Source organism: Miscanthus floridulus, chromosome 9 (genome assembly GCF_019320115.1).
Source record: "Miscanthus floridulus cultivar M001 chromosome 9, ASM1932011v1, whole genome shotgun sequence".
Classification (NCBI taxonomy): Eukaryota; Viridiplantae; Streptophyta; class Magnoliopsida; order Poales; family Poaceae; genus Miscanthus; species Miscanthus floridulus.
In genome coordinates, this window is record NC_089588.1 from 135,513,923 (window position 1) to 135,526,914 (window position 12,992).

Genomic DNA, 12,992 nt, shown 5'->3' on the forward strand with positions numbered 1-12,992 from the left:
AAATTAGACTAATGAATTTGCAAGTGATTGTTTTGTAGTTCAATAGGGTGCAAGACGTGACTTGGACGAAGGCGATGTGATGATCCCATGATCAACACCTTAAGCAAGACCCTAGAAGCATAAGAGAAGACCCAAGATATTAAACAAAGTCCAAGCACGAAGATAGGAACCAAGCCAGACGCAAGATCGTGAAGAAACGAGCTCACAAAGGTGACCGGACGCTGGAAGGTGATCGACCGGACGCTGGAAGGTGATCCACCAGACGCTCCGATCAGTGACTCGGCTACAGCAGGCGTCAGAAGCAGCGATCGGACGCACCGATGGCACTGTTCATCATCCTGGCAACACGTTCAATATTGACCGGACACTGGCGGCAAACCGACCGGACGCAGGACTACAGCGTCCGATCGAGTACAGAAAGGTTCCAAAGCGGCGAAATTGCGACAGGACGCGTCCGGTGGCATGTGACCGGACGCTGGCAGCGTCCGATCAGTTGATCATGGCTCTAACGGTCGGGACGGCCAGACGCGTCCGATCAGGACGACATGAGCGTCCGGTCAGTAGCAGAAAAACAGGATTTCATCTCCAACAGCTACTTCTTAGTGGGTCTTATAAATAGAACCCCCCAACCGGCCATTTGACAGTAGTGGAGCTGAGGAAACATATCAAGGGTGCTAGTACATCATTTTAGTGATCTCCACTTGCATAGTGCTTAGTGTTTCATTAGGTGATTAGCGTAGGTGCTTTGTGAAGTGCTTTGGTTGATTAGACCACCGCTTATGCGCTTGCTCTAGGTTTAGGCCTAGTGTTTAGTGAGGTTTACATACCTCTTACCACTCGGTGCTTGCGCCCACCATTGTTGTACATCGGAGGACTTGTAGTCTTGCGAGATCACACCAACCGTGTTTGTGGTGTGGCCACCACCATGTACTGGAGGGAACAAGACCCGCGACATTTCGGTTGGAAGCTTGATAGTGAAGACGTCGGGGAGCATCCGAGTGAGGCTTGCCGGAAGGCACGTCAGAGGCCCACTTGCGCATGGGAAAGGCCCGAGGCTATCCACGGAGTTACCCGACCAGGAGCTTGGCCCTTGCGAGTGATTCCTTGCGAGGGGCTCCAACGAGGACTTGGAGGAAGCTTACGTGCTTCTCGATACCTCGGTAAAAATACCAGAATCGTCGATAGAAGTTAGCGTTTCTCTACCTTGCTCTTTAGCTTTCGCATTTACATTGTTTGAATTACTTCTTTTTTGTGGTAGAGATAGCAACACACTAGCAAAACCATAGTTGCACATTTAGATAGTTTATCTTTTGCATAGGTTTTACTAAGGATAGAAAAAGTGGTCATAGTTTAGAAGTTGAATTTTAAGTTGCCTAATTCACCCCCCTCTTAGGCGTCACGGTCCCCTTTCAAGTGATATCAGAGCCAGGTTGGCTCAATTTGGACCTTTGGCTTAACCGCCGTTGAGCCGATGCTATTTAGAGCGGTTGGGATGGATACCTCTAGGCCTCCGCACTTTGACAGCACTAACTTCCCCTATTATAAAGCTCGAATGGCTTGCCACCTTGAGGCGGTTGATTTGGGTGTTTGGAGAGTCACTCGTGACGGGATAAAACCCATTAAGAATCCCGATAAACCCACGAAGAGTGAAGAAAAGGAAATTCATTTCAATACTAGAGCTAAAAATTGCTTGTTTGAATCATTTAGCATGGATGTGTTTAACCAAGTGTTCACTTTAAATACGACACATGAAATTTAGTTAAAACTTCAAGAGCTCCATGACGGCACATCTAATGTTCGTGAGCAAAAACATCGTCTAGCTAAATAAAATTATGATTCCTTTACAATGAATGATGATGAGCTTGTTCGTGATACGTATTCTCATTTGGATCTAATTATCAATGAGCTCTATTCAATAGGATTAACAAAGCTAAATGATGCGGACATTGTGAGGAAGATCATCTCTGTGCTACCACAAAAGGAATATGCAAGCATCATCATCATCCTTCACAATATGCAGGACTTGAGCACCATGATCTCTGCCATAGTCATTGACAAGATAGTGGCATTTGAAATTTCACGCAAGATGGGTCAAGAAGAAGCCTCTTCATCAAGCAAAGGCAAAGCTCTCGCATGTAGTGAAAAAAAAGATGAAGGGCAAGCAAGTTGAGACAAGCTCAAGCTCAAGCTCCTCAAGTGAAGATGAAGAAGAAGATGAGGACGATGATGATGATGACGAAGATTCAAGTGATGATGATCAATCTTCCTCCTCCACCTCTGACCTTGATGAAGAATCAATCAAATTCATCAACAAGGCGGAGAAGATGATCCAAAGGCTCAATGTCAAGGGTGTGCCTATCCAAATTCAAGATCTCATTTTTACCAATCAAAGAAATGAGCAAAGAAAGAGAGGATGCTATGGATGCGATGAGTTGGGACACTTTGTAGAAGTTTATCCAAACAAGCCCACACCCAACACAAAGAAGAAGGCATGCAAGAACTAAGCCCTCACATCAATAAGGTCATGGGATGATTCTTCAAGTGAAGAAGGAGACCATCATAAGAGGCGAAGTCACAAGCACTCATTATCAAGCTCTTCTCGTATGTGCCTTATGGCACGAGGTAACAAAAGCTCATCCTCTAGTGAGAGTGATAGTTATGATGAAATGCCTTCTTATGATAAAATTGTGCAACAAAATCTTAACTATGCTAAAGTTTGCACTAGTCAACAAAAGAAGCTCAAAAAATTAAAAAAAAGCTAGATAGTTCACAAGAAGCATATAAAACCTTGCTTGAACAATATAAGATATTTGCTAATCTTAATATTGAACTATCTACTAAAATTGAGCAACTTGAGGCTAGTGCAACAACAAATGCATGCACAATCAATGATGAGCAACTTGTAAAGAAAAATGAAAAATGAAAAGAAAAGTTAGCTAGCTCACAAGATGCTTATAAAAGTTTACTTGCTAAAATAGAAACCATGTGCAAATATTGTGATGAGCTAACTAATAAAGTGACTAATCTTGAAGCTGTCAGTACAACCCTCACTAAGGCACCTAAAAAGAAAAGTTATATATTTAACATGTCTAAAAAGGGTGCCTCTACTTCTTGTGATGATTATGTTTAGACTCACCCTTGTGCAACCAAGTTTGTGTTGAGAAAGTTCTTGTAGATACATGCACATAAGATGTTGCAAAGGAGAACGAGCAACTCAAGCAAGAAGTGGCTCACCTCACCAAGGACTTGACTCAAGTGAAAGGCAAGATGAAGCAAACCCAACTTCATCAAGATAACACCATCAAGGGAGTGAAGAAGCTTGATGAAGGACAAACCGTGGTTTGCTACGTATGCCACAAGGAAGGCCACAAGTCCTATGAGTGCAAGGTGAAGAATGGGGCAGGAGCGAAGAAGAAAGAGAAAAAACAAACAAGCAAGCTCTCCAACACCTACACCAACAAGGTGGACAAGAAGACCTCCACACCATACTTGTTAAAAAGATGAAAAATGACAAGGTGGTGGCCATCAAGGTGAACATGTAAGCCAACAATGGCGTCAAACCAGTGTTCGCCTAAACGGCCTAAACAGCTGATTAAACGGCCACTAAACGATAAACGGTGGTAAACTGTTTTGTTTAGGGGGTAAACGGAAATTAAACGGTTGACCGTTTAAACGGTAAAAAACAGGAAAAAAATGGTCTAAATGGAACGGAGATAAACTGTATTAAACGGGCTAAACAACTGTTTAAATGGCTGTTTAGGCGAACACGAGATAAATCTAGTTTAGTTTTGTATGGATAAATTTGTATACTTAAGTTTATTATATTTATAAATGTGTACACTTGATATGTTACATGCATAAATATCTATATTTGGTTCTTTTCACATGCATAAATATATATACATACCAAAATAATTGATTTTTACTCGGATAAATATGTATAAATGCTAGAATACTTAATTTTTTACATGCACATATATAATTATATGTATTTTTTTAAAAAGTACAAAACTATTTAGACAGTTTAACTTCGTTTAAACACCGTGAAAAAGAGCCTAAATGCTAAACGAAGGGCGACCGTGTAAAGACCGTTTACCGTTTAGGAAAACATTGGGTCAAACGCTTTTGGGTGCCAAAGGAGATCATTTCCAACATGAAGAGCACCAAGAAGGTTTTGATCCCGAAAGGGAAGTGAGAAGTCCAATAGATTTCGGGGAATTTGGAGACTTGGCAAAGTATGGGTGCATTTCATGGGGTGCATCATTATCGACAAAGTCATTGCCAAGTGGGTTAGTGAATACTATGGATCCAAATTCCCCTTTCTATGTTAGGTAACTAGACTTAATTTTCTACAAGTGGTATCTTTAAGCATTTAGTTCCTTTTCATACCTAGGTTTGTATTTGCATGTTTAATCTTTTGTCATGCATACACTAGGTAAATAATATGGTAGGCTTGCTCGGTTTCACTTTTGACCCTTGGAGCAAACCTACATGGTTTAAATTGTTTATGAGCACGGCACATAGTTTGTTTTACAATTGTTCATCTAATATGTGCCAAAGTCCAAATTATAGATAATTTCTGCCGAATATCACCTTCGAAAATGATTCTCACATTCATGTGATGTCATCATTCATGTGGTATTTTTATTCTAAAATCAATGTGCATGTCTCCTACAAGTATTCCATATTTGTGTGCACAAATTTAGGAGGAGGCTACTCTATAAGTTGGATGCTTTGAGACTAACACCTTTTCAAGCTTATCATGTGTGTAGTAGTCTCATTGCAAGGAAAATAGAGTCCCCGAAGTTAAGCATCATACTTCAAATATCCACCACCTATCGCAAGTGGTATAAATCAAATTGGTTTCTACACATGGTATTTCTAAACCGATATCATCATGTTGATTTCACTTTGGTATTTATATGCTTTCTCCATGCATTATATAGATTAAACTCCCTTGAGCATTAATTTGCGAATTATGCATAAACTACATCCTCCATCATATGTATGCATATATTTAGAGGGAGCTTAGTCTATGTAATGTGAGAGTCAAATTTTATGACCTATTCCACTCCACATACAAAGGATCATAAAGTTTGACCCTCCATTGTGCTACTAATGTCTTTCTTTTCGGTGTTTGATTCCAAAGGGGGAGAATTTGTAGGACCAAAAGTAAGCACGATCATAATAATTTACAAGTAGTAATGGTCCGAGAAAGGGAGATGATAGTAGATTATGGATTAGTCTATGTAATGGAAAAATGTGTAGGACCAAAAGCAAGGCTTAAATCCATAATACCACATGGGGACATGTGCAGGGGCAAGATAAGTTCTCAAGTGGTATCTTTTAGTTTTACAAGTAGTATCTTTTAGCATGATATAATCTTGCCCATTGCATTGCATCCTAGCAGGTAGATATTTTTTAAATTCCAAAATTATTATTATTTGCTTGCTTTGGTCGTGTTGTCATCAATCACCAAAAAGGGGGAAGATTGTAAGGAAAATGGACCCTAGGCCCATTTACTTTGGATTTTGGTGTTTGATGACCAATACAACCAAATTGGACTAATGAATTTACAAGTGATTATTTTGTAGTTCAATAGGGTGCAAGACGTGACTTGGATGAAGGCGATGTGATGATCCCACGATCAACACCTTAAGCAAGACCCTAGAAGCACAAGAGAAGACCCAAGATATCAAGTAAAGTCCAAGCACGAAGATAGGAACCAAGCCGGACGTAAGATCATGAAGAAACGAGCTCACAAAGGTGACCGGACACTGGAAGGTGCTCGACCGGACGCTGGAAGGTGATCGTCCGGACACTCTGATCAGTGACTCGGCTACAGCAGGCGTTAGAAGCAGCGACCGGACGCTGAACAGTAAAGTGACCGGACGCACCGATGACACTGTTCATCATCCCGGCAACACGTTCATTATTGATTGGACGCTGGCGGCAAATCGACCGGACGTAGGACTTCAATGTCCGATCGAGTACAGAAAGGTTCCAGAGCGTCGAAATTGCGACCGAACACGTCCGGTGGCATGTGACCGGACGCTGGCAGCGTCCGATCAGTTGATCATGGCTCTAACGATCGGGATGACCGGACGTGTCCGAATAGGATGACCTGAGCGTCCGGTTAGTAGCAGAAAGCGGGATTTCATCCCCAATGGCTACTTTCTTAGTGGGGCTTATAAATAGACCCCCCAACCGGCCATTTGACAATAGTGGAGCTGAGGAAACATATCAAGGGTACTTGTACATCATTTTAGTTATCTCCACTTGCATAGTGCTTAGTGTTTCATTAGGTGATTAGCGTAGGTGCTTTGCGAAGTGCTTAGGTTGATTAGACCACCGCTTATGCGCTTGTTCTAGGTTTAGGCCCAGTGTTTAGTTTAGTTTGCATACCTCTTAACACTCGGTGCTTGTGCGCACCATTGTTGTACATCGGAGGGGCTTGTAGTCTTACGAGATCACATCAACCGTGTTTGTGGTGTGGCCACCACCGTGTATCGGAGGGAACAAGGCCTACGGCATTTTGGCTGGAAGCTTGATAATGAAGACGGCGGGGAGCATCCGTGAGTGGCTTGCCGGAAGGCACGTTGGAGACCCACTTGCGCGTGGGGAAGGCCCGAGGCTATCCACGGAGTTACCCAACCGGGAGCTTGGCCCTTGCGAGGGATTCCTTGCGAGAGGCTCCAACTAGGACTAGGGGAAGCTTGCGTGCTTCTCGATACCTCGGTAAAAATACTGGAGTCGTCGACGGAAGTTTGCGTATCTCTACCTTGCACTTTAGCTTCCACATTTATATTATTTGAATTACTTGATTTTGTGGTAGAGATAGCAACACACTAGCAAAATCGTAGTTGCACATTTAGATAGTTTATCTTTTGCATAGGTTTTGCTAAGGATAGAAAAAGAGGCCATAGTTTAGAAGTTGAATTTTAAGTTTCCTAATTCACCCCCCTCTTAGGCGTCACAGTCCCCTTTCATTATCGCTGACAGCCGGCCCCGTTCTCTCACCGTCTGATGCCCGGGACCCACGGGTCAGCGTCGTCACCTACCTCCCGCTCGTGCCCGACATGGACTCTACCATCGCCGCTGAGAATCCGGCGCCGCGACGTTGTCCGCCTTGCCGTGCACTCCACGTCTCACCACCCCCATAAAAGCTGAGCTCCGTGTCCGCCACCTCCATCTCGAGTCCTAGGAGCAGCCGCTGCCACCACCCGAGCTCTAGTCATGCCATCACCATAGCCGCCGTCGCGAGCTCGCAACCTGCCCTCTTTGGCTTATATCTCTGATTTTTGAGGTTCAGAAATCATAGGAAAATTCTGGACAATATTAGACTTCGATATCTTTCTGTGACCACAAGAGTCACCCTGATAGATATTTTGGTTATGGATTTATGAAAATCACAAGACGATGCATCTATGCTGTCTGAAACCTGGAGCAGTTTTTGTTGTGCACTAGTTTCGACTACCTGAACCATGGAATTTGGAAAAGTGTTCTATAAGGAAGTTGTGGAGGATTTGATAAGCTTTCCAACGGTATAAGCTAGAACTTCATTGGATTAATGGAATGAGAGTTACAGCTGTTTTACTGCGCTGTTGTTTTTCTGCTCGCAAGGAATTTCAGATTTCTTGTTCTTGCCCATACACGAGAGTATCATTGGGATGTCAGAATGTCTTGATACTAGTTAGCCCATCTGAAAGAAGGTGCAAGCTACCTTTTTTATGTCCCCTAGTTGATCTTTCTTAAGGGGGGTAGCCAAGTGAAGGATTTGCAAGATGAAGTTTCTTACATGCTAGTCATTCATTTGTAAGCATTGATTATCTCTGTGATGGTTGCTACCAGGAGAAGTGCTTCACATGATGACCGAAGGAATCCTGCCAATTCTAATCCACCACCACCTAATCCCCCATCTATAGAGCAAGCTTTGATGATGCAGGCTCAGTTATTATAGATTATTGCTCAAAGTGTGTTGAACAACCCACATCAAGCGCCACCTATTGACAAGCGTGTTGAATTTAAGAAGGGTCCGAATGCTCATGGTGCCATATGAAGTTCAGTTATGCTCTCTAGCTCTCATTTGGAAGAATCGGTTAATCTGATAAGAAATGTGGTACCCAGAGGATGTATATCACTTAAGGGTTTCATAAGCCAGAGTAAGTATCCTTTGCTCTGTTGATAAGTTATTGGATCATCTACGAGGAATGGATGCATTCGTTAATATGGCTCTACAATTCGAGCTATCCTCAGCTGGGAATCCAATCTTTAACATACCTAGGACAAGTAGGCATTGATGACATAGGAATGAGATATCTAATAATCACAGATGGTTCTATAGAGTCTCAGGAAATCCCAATGATATACTAAGCATGACAAGAAGGTTTGGATTGAAGAAAGTTAATGATGTGATAGGAACCCACTCAAAGATGTGAGAGAAACTCAGAGTCTTTAATAATGAGGTTTGGTTAGAGGTTCAAGGGAGGTTTATTCAAGATCATCAAGATAGCTTTTAAGTTTGCTCGGATCAAGAGACATCAGCTATGTATTTGAAGGAGTCCAAAAAGAGGTTGAAGTAAAATAAGCCCTTGTTTACCATTCTATCTAGAAAACATATCCAGTATGGTGAGATCTAGACAAGACTTCGTTTACCATTTATGAAAGTCTGGTTGGTTCGGCTGTACAGGTTTGGACATTATGGGAATGGAACGCATCATGAAAAGAGAGGCAACAACTGAAGCTAAGAAACATGGTTTGTCCCTGTTTCAGTGGTCTGATGCAGACAGGGGAGTGGCTTGACGATGAGATTACAAGGACACCCATAGTGTCCACACGTACCAACATCATGGTTCAGATCACTTGAGTCAGCCATCCGAGCCGACGCTTGTTGGGTGGCCAAGGATCAGCGCAAGGCACGGGAGACACGGTGTCGACTTGGACGGACCTCATCAGTGTTGTCCTATGAAGGTGGAGGGCCCGAATGCCATGATTCAGAACCTCATAGCGGTCTGCACTATGGGACAAACCGAGCTGGAGCTGCTTTCCGGAGTCCATGCTCCCTTTCGTATGCATATTTGTGTCTATCATCAAACCAGCTGTTGAATGGATGATGAGTTGGTAGCTGACATGTTTGCTAGCCACGCCACAACTTATTGTGCTACAATCTATTGGACACTAGATGCATGTTCACAGTAGCTGAACCCAAACTATTACTCTGGATGTGGACCAAAATCTTGGCAGAAACTGATAAAGCCGCTATACAACTATGACATACAAATGGAAAGCTTGTGCATATACAGGTCTGAATGAAGCGGACAAGCTGGTCTTTTTTTCTTTTAAAAATGTAATAAAGTCAAGTCATCAGAGAACAAAGACAATTGGAGTAAGCCAAGACAAAATATTAGTAAGTGATAAGTGTATCTTTGCTGCCACTAGATCTCCTTATGACTCGGCTTAGGGTCAGTACTCTGCCTCAAGTGTGTGGCTGCCTGTGCTTGTTTCTTACTTCCTTTTGGTTGTTGGTAGCGAATCCGTGGTGTTTAGCTAAAATGTAAAAATCTTCTGTATCGACCAGGCTTCTCCTAGATTAGGCGGCATACCATCAAAGACACATCAAAGGTGTCACATCCAGTCCAGTTTAGAATTTGGCCCATGGTGGGCCATGTGCATGTTAATGAGATATTGTGGGGGTTTAGTCCCACCTTGGTTGTTTAAGGCGGCTTAGACCAACATATAAAGTTTCTAGAGTTCATCCCAATATCTCCAGGTTAATCTTTTACGTGAAGCAAGGATGAAAGCGTAAGTAGGATGGTGGTAGGTGTGGTTCACTCAGAGTGTAGAGTGGACCTTAGCCGTTTGGACTCTGGGGCACCAGAAAGTGTGGTTGAGTTCAGACTTAGCTCAACCAATAACATCTAATTTGCTTCATATCCATAAGCTTTGAACATGTTTAAAAGTTTAAATCCTGCTCAACTGAGAATATACTGTTTGGATACACACGACCATGTATATATCTTGACATGCTCAAACGTTGATTATTAGTTGGTAAGAAGGAATCCATTTTCAGATGGGTTAAGTTACAAAAAACTCCCCTACAGTACGTATGCACGTACCAACTATGCTGCAGAGACCTGTCACTTGAAAATAAACTATTCAAATATAAGAATAATAACACAAAAGCCATCAATATGGTTACGATGAGGAACACCAAAATCCAGTACACAGAGAGCGTGTTTGGTTGAGCGCCTGCCAAGTAGTTCTTGTGTCAACAAATCTTAGCTTCAGATGTGTAAAACCGGATGCCTAGGGATGTTGTCTGCACTCGGCAGCTCGGGCCAAGAGCTAACCAAACAGGAAATTAATCTAAACTCTCTGTTGTTAACACATGTACAAAATGACTCTGCTTCCTATACTGATAAGTTATGATTGTATTCATGTCCTCGTATATGGCCAAGAGCTAAGCAAACAGGAAATTAATCTAAACTCTCTGTTGTTAACACACGTACAAAATGACTCTGCTTCCTAGACTGATAAGTTATGATTGTATTCATGTCCTCGTACATATTCACTATATAAAGTAGGCGAGGAAGATGGCCAGACAACAATAAATAAAATTTATACATTGGACATACGCAGACCTAAAATACGAAGTTTTTTTTTTTTTTTTTTTTTTTTTTTTTTTTTTTTTTTTTTTTTGTAAACGGAGCTTTCTTCCTGTATCTGCATCACCTGCACGTGTTGTAAGTAGTTGGTTTAGATAGTATGAGTCCTTTATCTTCTCACTATATATAGGCCGGCCCTTTGCATATATTGGAGTCACATCCCCTGCCCTATGCATCGATCATACACCCTTGTTTAGCATTCTATATCGAAAACACATATCCAGTATGGCGAGATCTAGACAAGACAAATATTATATATTTATAAAAGTCTGGTAGGCTCGGCTATACAAGTTTGGTCATTATGGAAATGGGACGCATCACGGAAACAGGCGACAAATGAAGCTAGGAAAGATGTTTTTTCCCTGTTTCAACGGTCTGTTGCAGGAAGGGCCTTCGGCTAGACGATGAGATTACACGGACACCCATAGTATCTGCACGTACTAACATCCTGGAGAATTCATTGTTCAGATGACTTGAGTCACCCATCAGAGCATAGACTTGTTGGGTAGCCAAGGTTCAGGCCAAGGCCCAAGGCACAGGAGACAAGGTGTCGACTTGGATGGAATTCATCAGTGCTGAGCCAAGAAGGTGGAGGGCCCAAATGCCAAGATCTGGAACCTCATAGCGCTCTGCACTGCTGGAGACACCGAGCTGGAGCTGCTTTCCATTAACCATGTGTGACACTTGCTTTCCGGAGCCCATGCTCCAGCCACAACATGGTCTGCAGGACGGAGCAAGGGGATGCACGTCAGCACAAGTGCAAAGAAAGCTGAGAAAAGTAAATAATTCCATTCTTGTATAGACAAAATTAAATAGTTGCTTCTAACAAAGAACATCGTGTGATCAATACCAGCCTGTAGGAAGAGGTTCAAATGCTGAAGGCAGTAGCACAGAAAACATCTTTACTGTCGGCTTATCTTTCATTTGTATTGGTGCTATTATGAACCAACAGTGTGAATGGCGTGTGGAAATCTGTGTATTCAACTAGCGTCAATTAACAACTATCAGGCATGACAAGAGAGAGAGGGATGGAAAACCACGCTGGGCATGTGAACCTGCGCTTGCACGTCGCTAATAGCCAGCAACGTGCGCTAGTGGATTAAGAGACTCGCCATGTCTCCTCGTCAAGAGCAAGCCCAAGGATGCTCTGGTGGCCAGATCCATCATTATCGGAGTTATCGTTCAGCTCCCTCGCATTCCTAGAAAACGCACGCTAAGGAAGAAGTGGCCAAGTGGAGTCCGTTAGCTCCATGCAAGAAGGTTTCAACCGTACATCGTCACACAATATACACCAATCATCGTCACACAATCTATCACTAAAAACAAAACAGCTTGCCCTCAATTATGCAGATATAACAGTTATGTGTATAATTATATCAGTAATTAACTTATAGCATGTCAGGATGCACATGAGCACAAGTGAGCTGCAACAGAATGTATGTAAAGTTGAAAAAATAACTAATTCCATACTTGTATAAAGAAAATTAAATAGTTACTACTAATACAGAATTTTGTGATCAATACCTTATTCATCGGTTATAAGTTCACAATATGTGGTTTCAACCCAAGACGTGCCGATGAATACGAGAATTGGCTATGACAATGCCAATTATTTAGCCAATTACTCTCAAAATTTAGCACCATATGCTAATGCTCCTATTCATAATTCAGCTACTTCTAGCTCGAGCCGAATTAATAAAAATTCAGCGAGGTATGGTAATGGTAATTGTAACACCCTCAAATTCGCTCCTTTTGAAATATAGCTAAAATGATTTAATTCTGTATTTTTTTATTTTTGTGCTCATGAAATATAGAAAAATAAATAATTTTTCATTAAATTAAAATTTATTATAGGGTGTAGCAACATTGTTGAGCATACATGCCTTTGCATTGATTTATTGAGATGTGTGGCTTTGTACAAAATTCAAAAAAAAAAACGATTCAAATTGTGTTAGGTTCGTATTTACGTTGTCTACATGTTCATACTTATGTTTTCAACTTTTAAAATTTGTGATTAGATTTAATCTATTATTTTACTAATGGAAATCTTGTTTAAATCGTAATTTATTCGTTTTAGCTCCGATTCGATCCATTCAAGATGTGTTGGATTCGTGACGACGTAATTTACACATTAGTAAAAATATTTATCATATCACTAGCTCTGGAATTTCATGGTTTAAACTCTAACTTGAATAATAATTATGCAACTGGATTTTATAAATAAAATATGATTTGTTTTACTTTAGTTTTATAATTCAAATCTAAATTTGACTTAATTCAATTTATATTATTTCAACAAGCTCCCAACCCCTCGCAATGATGATATGT